The 14,638-nt window shown below is 40.1% G+C and overlaps 1 protein-coding gene across 8 annotated transcripts in view; it reads left to right on the top strand.

The window, feature by feature from the left end:
* Positions 1-6,268: 6,268 nt before the first annotated feature.
* Positions 6,269-14,638, top strand: part of LOC140701136 (uncharacterized) — a 53,889-nt gene continuing 45,519 nt past the window's right edge. For 4 of the 8 annotated variants that reach the window (XM_072976313.1, XM_072976309.1, XM_072976311.1 and 1 more), the window contains exon 1: positions 13,182-13,252. The gene's annotated coding sequence lies outside the window, so the exon portion shown is untranslated. Of the gene's footprint in view, positions 6,370-12,820; positions 12,843-13,181; positions 13,253-14,638 lie in introns of those variants that run through there. The other 4 variants (XM_072976312.1, XM_072976308.1, XM_072976307.1 and 1 more) reach the window with 3 other exon arrangements.

Below are 14,638 nucleotides of genomic sequence, written 5' to 3'. Positions count from 1 at the left end.
CTCGATTTCATTTATTTCTGCTCTAATCTTTATTATTTCCTTCCTTCTGCTAAAGTTGAGCTTAGTTTATTCTTTAGCTCCTTGAGATGTAATGTTAGGTTGTTTACTTGAGGGATTTCTTTTTTTATTAACATAAGTGTTTATTGCTATAAACTTCACTCAGAGAACTGCTTTTGCTGTATCCCATAAGTTTTGGTATCTTTCCATTATTGTTTGTCTCAAGGTATGTTTTTATTTCTTATTTGATTTCTTCTTTGATCCAATACTTGTTCAAGAGTGTATTATTTAATTTTCACATTTTTATGACTTTTTGCAATTTTCCTCCTTTATTAATTTCTAGTTTCATACCATCCATTGTGATCAAAAAAGATACTTGCTATGTTTTCAATTTTATTCAATTTATTAAGATTTTTTTTGTAGCCAAACAAAGGCTCTTCCCTAGAGAATGTACCATGTGCACATTCTGTGTATGTCTATCAGGTTTATTTGGTCTATACTGTTATTCAAGTTCACTGTTTCCTTATTGACTTTCTGCCTGGATGATCTAGCCATTGCTGAAACTGGGCTATTGAAGTGCCTTACTATTATTGTATTGCTATCTATTACTCACTTCAGTTCTGTTAATGTTTGCTTTAAATATTAGTTAATTATTAATTAAATTAAACATTAAATATTAAAATACTAAGTGTTCCAGTGTTGTATATATTTACAATTGTTATATTTTTCTTGATGCACTGATCTCTTTATTATTATAGAATGACTTTCTTCTCTTATTACAGTCTTTGGCTTAAAGTCTATTTTGTCTGATATAACTATAGCCACCCTTGATTTCTTTTGGTTACCATTTCATGGACTATCTTTTTCTGTCCCTTCATACTCATCCTTTGTGTGGATCTAAGGCTAAAGTGGGTCTCTTGTAGGCAGCATATTGTTGGATCGTGTATTCCTATTCACTGAGCACTCTATGTCTTAGATTGGTGATTTAATATATTTACACTTGAAGTTATTATTGATAGGTAAGGATTTAGGATTGCCATTTTTGTTCATTGTTTTATGACCTTTTTCTTCTCTCTTGCTGTCTTTCTTTGTAATTTGATAACATTTTTTTGTAGTGGTACTTATTGATTCCTATCTCTTCGTCTTTTGCATGTCTACCAAAGATTTTTTCTTTGTGATTACCATGTGAGGCTTCCATAAAATAGCTTATATTTCAGATGTTATTAGAACCTATTTTAAGCTGATAACTTCAGTTACATACAATAACTGTAATTTTACTTCTCGCCCCACATATTATGTTACTGAAGTTAATTTACATATTTTATATTGTATACCTATTAAATTATTCTAGATATGGTTATTTTAATAATTTCATCTTTTAACTTTCATACCAAATGGTGACTTACAAGGCATATAATTTTCAAATTACAGAAAATCAAAGATAAAGAATAAACCATGAAAGCCAGAGGAAAAAAATATCTTACATATAGAGGAACAAAGGTAAGAATTACATCTGACTCTTTCTCAGAAACCATGCAAACAAAAAGTGAGAGGAATGAAATATTTAAAGTATTGAGAGGAAAAAAACCCCAACATCCTAGGATTTTGTACCCTGGAAATTATTTATCAAAAGTGAAGAAGCAATAAGAAGACCAATACAAATTGAGAGAATTTACTGCCAGTAGACTTGCCTTCTACTTCAAGCTTAGTTTGTCCTTATTGCTATTTGTTATTGTTCATGCATCTGCTTCATGATTTTCCTGAACTTTGTAGAGTCTATAGTTTTTGGTATGTGTGTCCACTGAAGTCTCTGCTAAGTTAGCTAAATGGTGCTAGAAAAGTAGGATATATACATAGAAAATAAAACTTGACTCCTAGCCACCCCTCTATACAACTACCCCCCCCACCCCACAACAATTACCTATAGATTATAAATCTATAAAAGATAACATGCAAAGTTACCTATGGATGACAGCTACATTATCCTGGACTAGACAGATATCCTTAGAACAGTAAAGAAAGACTAACCCACAAATTGATATATATTTATTTTACCACATTAAAGGATAAAAGAAAAGTATGATTATCTCAACAGAAGCAGTTCAACATCCTCTCATGGGATTAAAAAAAAAACAAGAAAGAAATTATTTCTTAAGAATGGAAATGAGTAGTTATTACTAAGTATCCTTATGTGTGTGGGTGTTATCTTTAGACTCTGTTCCATCGGCTTGTCTATTCCAGCTCCAATATCATACTCTCTTAATTTAAAAACTTTGATGTCCAGTAGAGTGGGCATTCTAATACTTTTGCCCTTTGAGATTATACTGATTTTTGATCTTTTGTATTTTCATACAATTTAGAGTCACCTTGTCAACTTTCACAATAAAAGCAGCAAAAACCCGTTGGGATTTTGTTTTGGATTGCTGTGAATGAATACATCAGTTTAGGGAAATATCAGTTTAGGGAAACTGACATCTGACAATATTGAGTTTCTCAATGTATATACATACATTTACTTACATATTTTTTAATTCCCTCAGTAATATTTTATAGTTTCCTATATAGAGGTCTTGCATATCTTTTTGTTCATTTTTCTTCATAGGTATTTTATGTGCTTGGATGTTACTGCAAATGAATCTCTTATAAAACTTTATTTTCCTTTTTTTTTTGGTATAAAGAAGTATGTATGATTGATTAGTGTACTAGTCAGGGTTCAGGTAAACAGAACCAATAGGATATATACAGACATATAAGAGGTGACATATTTTAGGAACTGGCTCACACTGTGAAGCCAGCAAGTCCTTTGATCTGCTGTTTCCAAGCTGGAAAACCAGGAAAGCTGGTGGTTTAATTCAGCCTAAGGCTGAAGGTCTGAGAACGGGGGTCTGATGGCATAAATCCTGGTGTGAATTAAAAAACCTGAGAGCCAAGAGCACTGAAGGGAAGAAGGTGGAGGTCTCAGCTCAAACACAGGGCAAATTTGCCCTTTTTCTACCTTTTTGTTCTATTCAGGTTCTCAAAGGAATGGATGATGCTCACCCTTATTGGTAAAGGAGATCTTTAAGCAGTCTTTGGATTTAAATGCTAACCTCTCTGGGACATACCTTTACGGACACACCCTGAAATAATGCTTTATCAGCTATCTTAGCAACCCTTAGCCCAATCAAGTTGACACAAAATTAACCATCACAATTGCTATATTTGCCCCCTGAAACCTATAACCTTATAAATATAATTTCAATAGCTTGTAATTGTACTCTGAACCTTCTACATATACAATCTTGCTTTCTGTTAAAAAAAAAAAAGGAAAAAGGAAGAGAAAAAGGGTTGTTTTATTTCTTTCTCTCTAACCCTTATACATTTATTTCTTTTTCTGGCTTCATTGCACTGGCTAGAACTTTTATTAAAATATGAATATAAGTGGTGATAGCAAGCACCTTTGATTCACTTCAAATCTCTGAGCAGAATCTTTCAACAATTTACCATTAACTGTGATGACTGCTGTAGGTTTGGATAGATAGCCTTTAATAGATAAAAGAATATTCTCTTCTATTCTTTGTTAACGAAGAGGATTACTTTTTATGAAAGGATGCTAAATTTCTGCATCTGCTGAGATGATACGTTGTCTTTTATTCTGTTAATGTGGGAAAACACATTGTTTTGTTGTTGTAGTTCTTCCCTACACCTCTGTCACTTACTTGCATAACTCCTTGGGAGAAGCAGTAATAAGAGGCCTGTTACATCTTTAAAACAGAGAAGGGCATACTATAAGCATACCTGTTCAAAGAATTACGAGTTACTCTAAATCCTACAATGAAGAAATGATGACTTCCTAATTTTGAAGCTGATCTTTAAACTACCAGCCTTTTATAATAAAACAAGAGTCCATACCAGAGGTTGCAAACTGATGACCAGCAGGCCTGCAGTGGGTTTTGTCCAGCCCACAGTGGTTTTTATTAACCCCCGCCCCCATCCCCAACCCCTTCAATTTGTTGCTAGAGATGCAAAGATTTTACACTTACATCTGTGATTTCTGCCTTCTCTTAAAAAAAAAAGGAATGTGACAATTATGGGCCTGCATGCAACAATCTGCTGGAGCATATGGACCAGACCTGCTTTCGAAAAGGCAAAGCATTTGTTCTGTAAGTTGCTGCTGGTGTATACTTTCCTAGTACATTTCTACTTCTAATTTTGTTGTACGTTATATAATCTTGGCAGACTACTTGCCCTTTCATGAAAATGTCGTTTAGTAAGTAAACAAACATAAAAAAAAAACCCTAAAATTTACACTGCTATCAAATGCTGGGAGAACACAGGTTAAACCAAAATAGAAAAGGTAAATTAAAGGGCAGAGGGGAGGTTGGAACTGGACTTTTAAGATTCCAAGGCAAGGTAAACCAAAGTATACAGCTTAGAAAAAGTTATATGTGTACAACATAAGGTGGACCCTGAAGCTGACTTTGAGAAAATTTTTAAAGAAATTTGTCAGACTACAAAAGTGGTTTCCTTTATCTTGTTGAACTGTAAAGATTTGACTTTGACATAAATTCAAAACGTTTAATGCAATGACCACTTCCCAGATAATTAAAACAATTTATGTATTAAAATACCATTTTCTGTAGAATATATTCTACAATTTGGAATCAGACCCAAAGAATGTATTACTAAACAATAAGCTGCCCTTAAGTATCTATGAACGTCTATGATCAATTTGGTATGACTAAGTTTATGACACCTCAATTCTAGGCACAAAATGGACACTTATAACTTTTTTTTGTTTTTTTGTTTTTGCTTTTGCCTTTTTAATTTGGAGGAGGTGGGGAAAAAAGCAGGATGAGTATATGGTCTGCAGGTTAAAACAAAACCATCTTTTTACTTACAAGTCACAAGGTCAAGACACTCTCCAAGCTCTGAAAACAAGAGGATACTCAGAAGCAGTATGATACCTGGTTAATAAGTAAAAGTAATCCAATAAATTGCAATCAAAGAACCCCTTAAAAAAGAGTTCATAGTTCATTTGCTGATACTTCAGAATCGCAGGCTTTTCTCTACATTACTAAAAAATGCAAATGAATCTATCTTTGAGATAATATGGCAATCCACTTCTTTCCCAGGTCAGACTATACCAGCCCCCTCGGTGCTGTGGGATGTTTAATCAATTTTGGTAGCCCAGCCCTTGAGGCCCTTCACAACATTCTGAACTGTCAGACTCTTAACTCTTAAGGATTGCAGCATGGATTTCTGGGAATCACTGCCTAGTTTTCAAATCACCTAAATGGAGAGAGAGGGGCCACTTCCTGTGTGCCTCGAATCCCTTCCTATATTACTTCTAAGGAGTTTCCACTTTTCTGCATCCCTCGATTCCAAATATTTCAAAGGTCTGTGTTAGGTAAGAGGCAAACAACAGATACTTTTTGAGGTGTGAAGTCCAGCAACTGGTGGGGCGCCCCACAACCCAGAAGTCGATTAGAATGGTTGACAGCAGCCTGCCCCTCTGGGCTCAGCCACGGCAGGGAGCGGCACTTACCAATGGTTTGGAGCCACAGAAGGCTTGATTTTAGTTCTGCATTTTACTCACAGTGGGCCACTCCTCGCCAGCTACACAGTTGGCCCTGTGGCTCCGCTGCTGAATTTTGCAGAAACGCTTCCGAAGGCATCCCAGAGAACAGGCTGCCACTGTGAGAGGGCCGAGGCAGCAGTGATCCTCAGCACTTCCAGCGCCTGCAGGCAGCGCAGTACCCCGGTTATGCTTACAACACCGGACACCGAGCGCCCCGCCATCTGCGCAGCTGGTCACTGTCTCCTCGGAGGCAGCTGAAGGAAGACGCAGGGATGGCAAGGCCCGCTGTCGTAGTGAAAGGCTGGGATCTGGGCCTGGAAGCTAGGGCACTGGGCCGACACGTGAGGCGGGACGGACAGCATTATGTGTCCTCAGCCAGCTGGAGGGTGACATGAGCACACTGAGCAGTTGGGCGTAAGGGCCTGAGCCAAGGGGATGCACTCCAGGCCGAGGTGAGGCAGCCGCGCAAAATTCTCACTACGCTGGCCCTCCCGGTTGCTCATCTCCAATCAAGTGATGGTTCCCTGCGTGAAGCCAAATCCACTACACCCCAGGAAACAATAGGCGCTCACCAGGCCTAGAGGTCTGCGCATGCTCAGCGCAGGCAGCACTAGCTGCTCGCTGAGTGCATCGTCTCAATTAGGAGCCCTTTCGGGGCAACTGCGACACCGGAAGCAGGTGTTCTAGCCTGGTGTCTGGCTCCGGCTCGGCTCCCGCGCGGCTCCAGTTCCAGCTCTGCCCTAGGAGCCGCCAGCAGCTTCGGCTTTAGGGGGTTCAGCCCCACCTCAAGCTGGACAACTTCAGCTCGCAAGGCAGGTACTTCCTCCCTGGCAGGCATGACTACCTGCTCTGGAAGTTATCAATACATTAATTTTTGAGTGTTTAATCAAACTTGCTTTTTTCCTAACCCTTCCTTCAACCCAAATCGATCGTGGTTGTGTTTTCTTTCTGTATATTGTTGGATTTGTTTTGCTAAAATTTTGTGTAAATTTTTTGCATATACGTGAGCGTGAGATAGACCTATTTTGTTCTCTTATCTGTGAGCCTGTTCCTGTTTTGTTTTATTCATTCATTTGTTTTATTTATTTATTTCTTTGATTCCAAGTATAAATGATAGCATATAGTATTTGTCTTTCTCTGACTCATTTCACTAAGTATATTACCCTCCAACAGTTTCATCCATGTTGCAAATGGCAGGATTTCATTCTTTCTTACGGCTGATACAGTCTTTAGCGAGCTAGAGAGATTCTTTACATTTTAAAATATTTAGTCCCTAGATTTCACACTAAGAAATTAAGACAGAGACATTTGGGGGAAGCTATATAGGAGGTTACTGGCCATGTGACACCTAGCATCTTCATGTCATTCCAGGGAGCAATCAGCTCCATGGCTCTAGCTGTCTTTTCAGTAGTTGACAGCGTTTCAGCCCTTGCAGCCTTGGTGGTCTTCAGTTCTATTGATTGAATGAGTACTTCTTTATCTACAAAAGTAGAGCGGATTTTTTAAAAAGTCTTTTTCATTATGTCAGGAATGTATCCAACTGGATTCTCTTAACTAAACATTTTGTTTTAAAAAGCATCTAAGTAGTATTTGGGGAATTCTCTTCCTGAAGTTTCTAATTGGCTTTCATAAGAATCAGTTTTTTCCACCTGTTCTTTATAGAGCAGGTCATTTATGGAGGGGTCGTCAAGGGAAGGCTGAAGAGGGGCAATTTGGTTACTTGATTGATTACATACCTTTTCCACATGGGATGTTTTATTTCACATTCTTGAATTAATCTTTAACTGATTTCTCATATCTGATGCCTTATTCCATTTGGGCTGCTGTAACAAAAATACCTAAAAGATAAGGTGTTTTAAACAGCAAATATTTATATTTCACTGTTTCGGAGGCTGGAAGGTCCAAGATAAGATGCCAGCAGATTTGGTGTCTGGTGAGAACTCACTTACTGGTTCATAGACTGCTCTCTTGCTCTAACTAGGATGGTGGAAGGAGCAAAAGAACTCTCGGGGGTCTTTTTATAAGAGCACTTAATCCGGTTCATGAGTGTTCCACTCTCCTGACCTAATTACTTCCCAAAAGCCCCACCTCCTACTGCTACCACAGTGGGGGTTGAAGATTTCAACATATAAATTTTAGGGGAACACAAACATTCATTCAGTAGCATCTGATTTTTCTTTCAAATGTTGATTAACTGATTTTTTTTTTCTCTGCCCCATCACCCTTCTTCCTTAGCTGAGTTTCTTTCAGAAACTGATTCTGTATACTGCTTCAGATATGGGTGGCTTGGGAACTTTCCAAAGATTTTTATTGTTCATTTTGGCTAAAAATTTTCTTGATATTCCCAGAATCCTGAATTCTCCCCTAATTCAGTAAAATGGTCTGTTTTTATATTTAAACTTTAGCCTGCAAGAATAAGGCCATCTTGATACAGCCAAGGGGTCTACCACCTCAGATTGTTCCTCAAAAACATATTTCAGTTTTATTTGAAAGCTTTTTTATGTGTATTTCCCCCAAAGCACCTTAGCTGAAAATCATATTTAGTCGAGAGCTTTATATAGACCAGTGTCTCTTTCTTGCTTCCTGTATACTAGTAAAATAGTGTATTTTATTGTAACCTCAATCTGCATGTGTTTAAAATATAAAGCTAAGGTTAAAGATTTCACTGCTAGCAACCCCACCTGGACATCTCAATTTCTAGATAAAATCTTTTACAGAGGCCGCTTTATCAGCCCCACAGCTCAACCCTATCATATATGCATGTTTATCCTATTAATCTTTAGCTACAAAAATATCACGATCATTTATGAGCTAAAGTTTGTTTTAGCTTTTTAGTTTTCTGGGCCTTTTCCATGTTATTTCCATCAGCTTGGGGGAGAAGAATCTCAGACCTCAGGGACAAAGAGGCTTTTGGACTGGCCACCTGCTGTCGCTGGCCCTCTCCTGTTGGCCTCTTGGCCTGAATCCTTGGTGTCTCAGGTGGAAAGAGAGAGTGAGGCCCCTGGGGAAGGAGAATACCTCCCCTGGCCATTTATGGTGGGGCTCTGATGCTCCTCCTTTGTTGTCATTGGGTCTCTTATCAGAGTTGTCTTATCCAGGGAGGAGTAACTGGGAGGCCTTCTGTTGCTAGGTTGGAGATTGGAGATTCCACACCTGGATGTTCTTCTTTCTGGTGCGAGGCCGCAGGATGCCCTGTGCTCTGTTGTTCCTCAGGTCCTGAGGTCCCAAGCCAGCCAGCTTTCTTACCACAGTTTGCTCTCCTTTGGTGCCTCTTGGGCCACTCCCAGGCTTTATACTTGTGCTTAGGGGGGAGGAGTCAGGAGAATGGGTCTGAACCTGCTGTTTTTATCTGTGTAAAGGATTTTATTTTATTCACCCTTCTTTTGTTACTTATAAAATGGTACCCTACATTCAAATATCCTGTGTGATTTTCATGCCAAAATAACATCGGGACTTATTCTCTGCTCATACACAAAAGCTATGATTGGATTGACATGCTTTATACCCCATGAAATACTGCTTGGACCTATTCTCCACCTGGGACCCAGGACCTCACACTCATATTCAGATTTCAACACCATACTCAAGAGCTGGGCAAAATTGTGTAGTTCTGTTGGAATTAGGGGCTAGAGAACCAGCGCCATGTGCTTTCTGCCCTTTCCTGTTAAATAAGGAAACAGGCTGCCTGCTGAGTCAGAGATCTTTATGCTTGGAAGATTTTGCCTCACCTGGCTTTCTTGCCTCACAACAGAAGCTTGGCTGTGTCTGGAAATTTATTTACCAAAGCTCCGATCTCAAGTTAAGCCTGGACATAACCACCACTAGGCTGCAGGCATGTCTAGTGGTGTGTGGAGTGTTGGTAGAACTGACAGCCTGAGATGTCTCCTGGGAAGGAATTTCAGCCCCACCCACAGCTGGAATTCAGACATAAGCATTTGTTTTTCTTAACTCTTCTCTTTCCTTCACATTTCTGATCTAACTGTCCATAAAGCTTGTCAATACCACCTTCTAATATGTCCAGAATCCAGCATCTTCTCATTGTCTCCATTGCTGCCTCTTCAGCAAACCACCATCAGCTGTCAGTGTCCTGGCTCATTAGCCGATCTCCCCTCCACCTTAGCTCCTCCACCACAGAATTGCAAGTCAGATGATGAAACTCCCCTGGGTAAATCCCTCCAGTGTTTTCCATTTCACTCGGGGTAAAATTCACGTTCTTCAGTGGCCCGTAGGGCCCCGGGTGATCTAGCCTCTGGTACCTCACTGATGTCATTTCCCTCTTCTCTCTTCCTCCTTCACTCCTGTCCGGCAATGGCAGCCCTCAAACATGCCAGACACCCTCCCACTTCAGCACCCTCCCACTTAGAATCCCCTCTGCCTACAGTGCTCTTCCCCCACGTATCCGCGGGGCTCACTCTTGAACTGCCCAAATGGCCCCCTTGTCAACAGGTCATTGCTGGTCAGCAATGGTTACGGTATCCAATCCTGGGTTGCCCCTGATCCCCTTACTCTGCTCTGTTTCTCTTCATAGCACTTGGCATCACTTGACAAAGATGTTTATTTACTTGTCTCTTTATTTCTTAGGAAAGTGTAAGCTCTTTGTGAGAGAGGACTTCAGTACATTCCTTCTGTGTCACCAGAACCTAGAACAGAGCTTGACATGTGATAGGCATTCACAGTTTAATGAATAAATGAATGAGTGAATGAATATAGATGATCATGTACATCTCTTCAGGGTGGAACAGGGACGCCTCCTGCAAGAACTTGTAAAGAAATGAGGCCTGCAAAAGATTTTGTTTGTTTGTTTTTTTGTTTTCAATTGAAGTACCATCAGTTACAATGTGTCAATTTCTGGTGTACAGCACAGTGTTGCAGTCATGCATATGCATACATATATTCGTTTTCATATTCTTTTCCATTAAAGTTTATTACAAGATATTGAACATAGTTCCCTGTGCTATACAGAAGAAACTTTTTAAAACCTAGTTTTATATATAGTGGCTAACATTTGTAAATCTCAAACTCCCAAATTTATCCTTTCCCACCACCTTTCCCTGGTAACCATAAGATTGTTCACTATGTCTGTGAGTCTGTTTCTGTTTTGCAGTTGAGCTCATGGTGTCCTTTTTTTGGTTTGTTTATTTAGATTCCACATATGGGTGATATCATATGGTATCTTTCTCTTTCTGGCTTACTTCACATAGAATGACATTCTCCAGGTCCATCATGTTGCTGCAAATGGCGTTATTTCATTCTTGTTTATGGCTGACTAGTATACCATTGTATAAATATACCACAACTTCTTTATCCTGTCATCTGTTGATGGACATTTAGGTTGCTTCCATGTCTTGGTTGTTGTATATAGTGCTGCTGCACTGGGGTGCAGGTGTCTTTTCAAATTAGAGTTCCCTCCGGATATATACCAGGAGTGGGATTGCTGAATCATAGGGTAAGTCTGTTTTTAGTTTTTTGAGGCATTTCCATGCTGTTTTCCATAATGACTGTACCGAACTACACTCCTACCAATAATGTAGGAGGGTTCCCTTTTCTCCACACCCTCTCCAGCATTTATCATTCGTGGACTTTTGAATGATGGCCTTTCTGACTATTGTGAGGTGAAACCTCATTGCAGTTTTGATTTGCATTTCTCTGATAATTAGTAATATTGAGCATTTTTTCATGTGCCTATTTGCCATTTGCATGTCTTCATTGGAGAATTGCTTGTTTAGGTCTTCTGCCCATTTTTGGATTTGTTTGGGGTTTTTTTTTTGTTATTAAGTTGTATAAGCTGTTTATATATTCTAGAAGTTAAGCCCTTGTCAGTTGCATCATTTGCAAATATTTTCTCCCATTCTGTAAGTTGTCATTTTGTTTTGCTTATGGCTTCTTTTGCTGTTTAAAAGCATAAAAGTTTAATTAGGCCCCATTTGTTTATTTTTGCTGTTATTTCTATTGCCTAGGTAAACTGCCCTAGGAGAACATTGCTAAGATTTATGTTAGAGAATGTTTTGCCTATGTTTTCTTCTAGGAGGTTTATCATGTCTTGTCTTATATTTTAAGTCTTTAATCCAGTTTGAGTTTATTTTTGTGTATGGAGTGAGGGAGTGTTCTAACTTCATTGATTTACATGCTGCTGTCTAGTTTTCCCAGCACTACTTGCTGAAGAGACTGTGTTTTCTCCATCATATATTCTTGCCTCCTTTGTTGAAGATTAATTGACCATAGTTCTATGGTTTATTTCTGGGCTCTCTATTCTGTTCCATTGATCCCTATGTCTGTTTTTATGCCAATACCACACTGTTTTAATTACTATAGCTCTGTAGTATTATCTGAAGTCTGGGAGGGTTATTCCTCCAGCTTCATTCTTTTTCTTCAATACTGCTTTGGCAATTCTGGGTCTTCTAGGATTCCATATAAATTTTAGGCCTGCAAGAGTTTTAACCAAGAGTTGAGAAGTGTATTCTAAAGACTGAGTAATGACAGTCTTTAGGCCATTGGGCACATGTCTGATCTTCAGAAAACAGTAGGATTGTACATGAAATCAGAAAGATCCATTTCCCTGGAGTGTAAAACATGGGTGCCAAAACAACACTGCTGTGGGGCTGCCGAACAGAGGAGAGATTTTTTCCTCCCTTTTCTCCAGGTATTAGTTTCCTATTTCTGTGTAACACACTACCAAAACTTAGCAGCTTGAAACGACACCCATTCAGTATCTCAGTTCTGTAGGTCAGAAGTCCAGGCAGGCTTGGCTAGGTTCTCTACTTAGGGTCTCACAAGGCCAAAGTCATGGTGTCAGTCAGGCTGGGCTCTTCCCTGGAGGCTCTGGGGAAGAGCCTGCTTCCAGGGTCATTCAGATTGTTGACAGTTTCTTGTGGCCAAAGGACTGATGTCTTCATTTTTTTCTGATGTCAGCCAGGGGCCACTTTCAGCTTCTAGAGGGCACCTGCATTTCTTTCTCCGTTGCCCCTCCATCTTCAAGGCAGCAGTGGTACATGAGATCCTTGTACTTCATATCTCTGACTTCTCCCTCTGCTGTGAGCTGGAGAAGACTCTGCTTTTAAGGGCCTCATTAAGTTTAAGTTAGGCCCAGCTGGGTAATCTTTCCCTTGCCATATAAAGTACCCTAGTCACAGGAGTGACATCACGTTCACAGATTCTACTGGCACTCAAAAGGGAAGGGGCACAAAGGGAGGGTCACAGGGGTCATTCTTAGAATTCTACCCAACAGACCCATTTCACTGCACATCACAGCACAGCTTGGCTTTGAGGGTTCTTGGCATCAGAAATGGTACCTGATGGAGGAGCAGCAGTAGCCACTGTACCTGGGACAAAAATAGTGGGGTTCCTGAGGACTGTTCAGCCCTGGGGAGTCCTTGAGGGAATTGGGATACTTCTGGGAATGGCAGTACCCTTTAAACTTGTTTATGGACCCATGAGAGCTACCTTGCAGAGAACTATAGAAAGAGTTGAGAAATAAAGAATTTCCCGAGGGTAGGTGATCCTGTACCAGCAGATAGTGGCCACTGATGAATCGAATGTGAGCCATTACCCTTCAGGTGACACGTCTGTGTATATAAGGTAGTGAGGATTGGGAGATTTCCCCCCTGTTAGAGCAGATATTAGTAACTGAATCTGATGAAGTCTTGAAGATCTGATGTATGACCTTCTATGGCCTTGCAGTTTCAAGGTCATAACCTGGTAAGTAGCTCAGCCAGAATTCACCTGTAGGCTTCAAGCTCAAAAGTCTGTGAATTCTCTTAAGCACTCTGCCAGGGATGGGAAACACGTGGCACGCTTGCTGTGATTCACCCTCCTGTGACCCATCCTTGGCTGACCACGCAGACCTACCTGCTGAGCCTGAGAATCAAGACTCCTTTCTCGCCACCACTGCCGATTAAACAGAGTTGAAATCCAGGGCAGAACTCATCTCCCATCCCTGGACCACATTATACCTCAAATTCCAGCAGTCTTGGAAACAGAAGATTGCTACTTCTTTCTTATTCTAGCTGCAAAATTGCATATTGTAAGTGTTAGAGGAACACCTAACTCCCTCTATTATGTGCCATTAGTTAAATCTGACAAGAGAAAGGGAAATGAGAGTTGAAATCTTTTGTACTTTTTTTTAGGGCCATTATTCAAAGGTATATGAATTCTGGGATTCTCTTCTCTTAGCATTCTCCTTTTCTAATGAATAGAAAAGGAATTAAAATGATTAAATGGCAGGAATACAGACTCAAAGAGGATGTAGTAAAGTCATTTGCGCGATTTAACCTTAGAGAGAATTGACATTAACGTTAGAGGTTGTGCCCTGTTCCCTTGGAGAAGCAGGGCGGTCTTAGGAGAGCCGTTGGGAAGCGCAGGTTGATGAGAGTTACTGCAAGTTATGTAATCTGTTGCCACGACAGGCAGCGGGGTCTCTTGGGTAGTGCAGAAGCTCTGTTTGGAAGTAGGCAGGTAGAGAAAGGCTACTGGAGCCTAGTGTCATCCTGAGCTTTGAACCTTGAAGGGTAACTTCTTCATACTGACATCTCTGGATGCATCTATGCATTGCGGTCAGCTCATACACTGGAGGTCAGGTATTTCTAGATTAAACAAGTGAGTCAAAGAAAAAAGCCATGACTCAGTCTAAAAGACAGTGAACAGAGGTTACCCTGTACTTGGCCTTCCAGAGCCCTGTACTTGGGCTCAGTTATACTTACTGCTTTTTAGCAATGCTTACTAATTAATTAATTGTGGAGTTGTTTGTTTAATGAGGTTGTCGGTTCCTTGAGGGCAGGGCTTGGCTCTTTTTTCTTCACTGCTGTATCTGCGAAGCACACGTCAGTATTTAACACCAGGCAGGGGCTCAGTAAACATGTGTTGAATGAATGAACCAAAGCAGGAGGACATGACCTTTGGAGCACTGGCTGTGGTGAAAGCATGCTGCAGGTGGGGCCGATTTTCAGTATGCCTTCTCCCTCCTATAGCTTCTCTCTTCCTGCAAATGTCTACCAATTCTGTGCTGTCGGTCGGCTGTTAGGTTTTTCCCCAGTTGAGTTGAGCTGACAATGACCAGGGCTATTTTAGCTATTTTTGGAGAATCTT

Source organism: Vicugna pacos, chromosome 14 (assembly GCF_048564905.1).
Source record: "Vicugna pacos chromosome 14, VicPac4, whole genome shotgun sequence".
Taxonomy (NCBI): Eukaryota; Metazoa; Chordata; class Mammalia; order Artiodactyla; family Camelidae; genus Vicugna; species Vicugna pacos.
The sequence above is the reverse complement of the archived record's forward strand: the minus strand, read 5'-3'. Positions and strand labels throughout refer to the sequence as shown.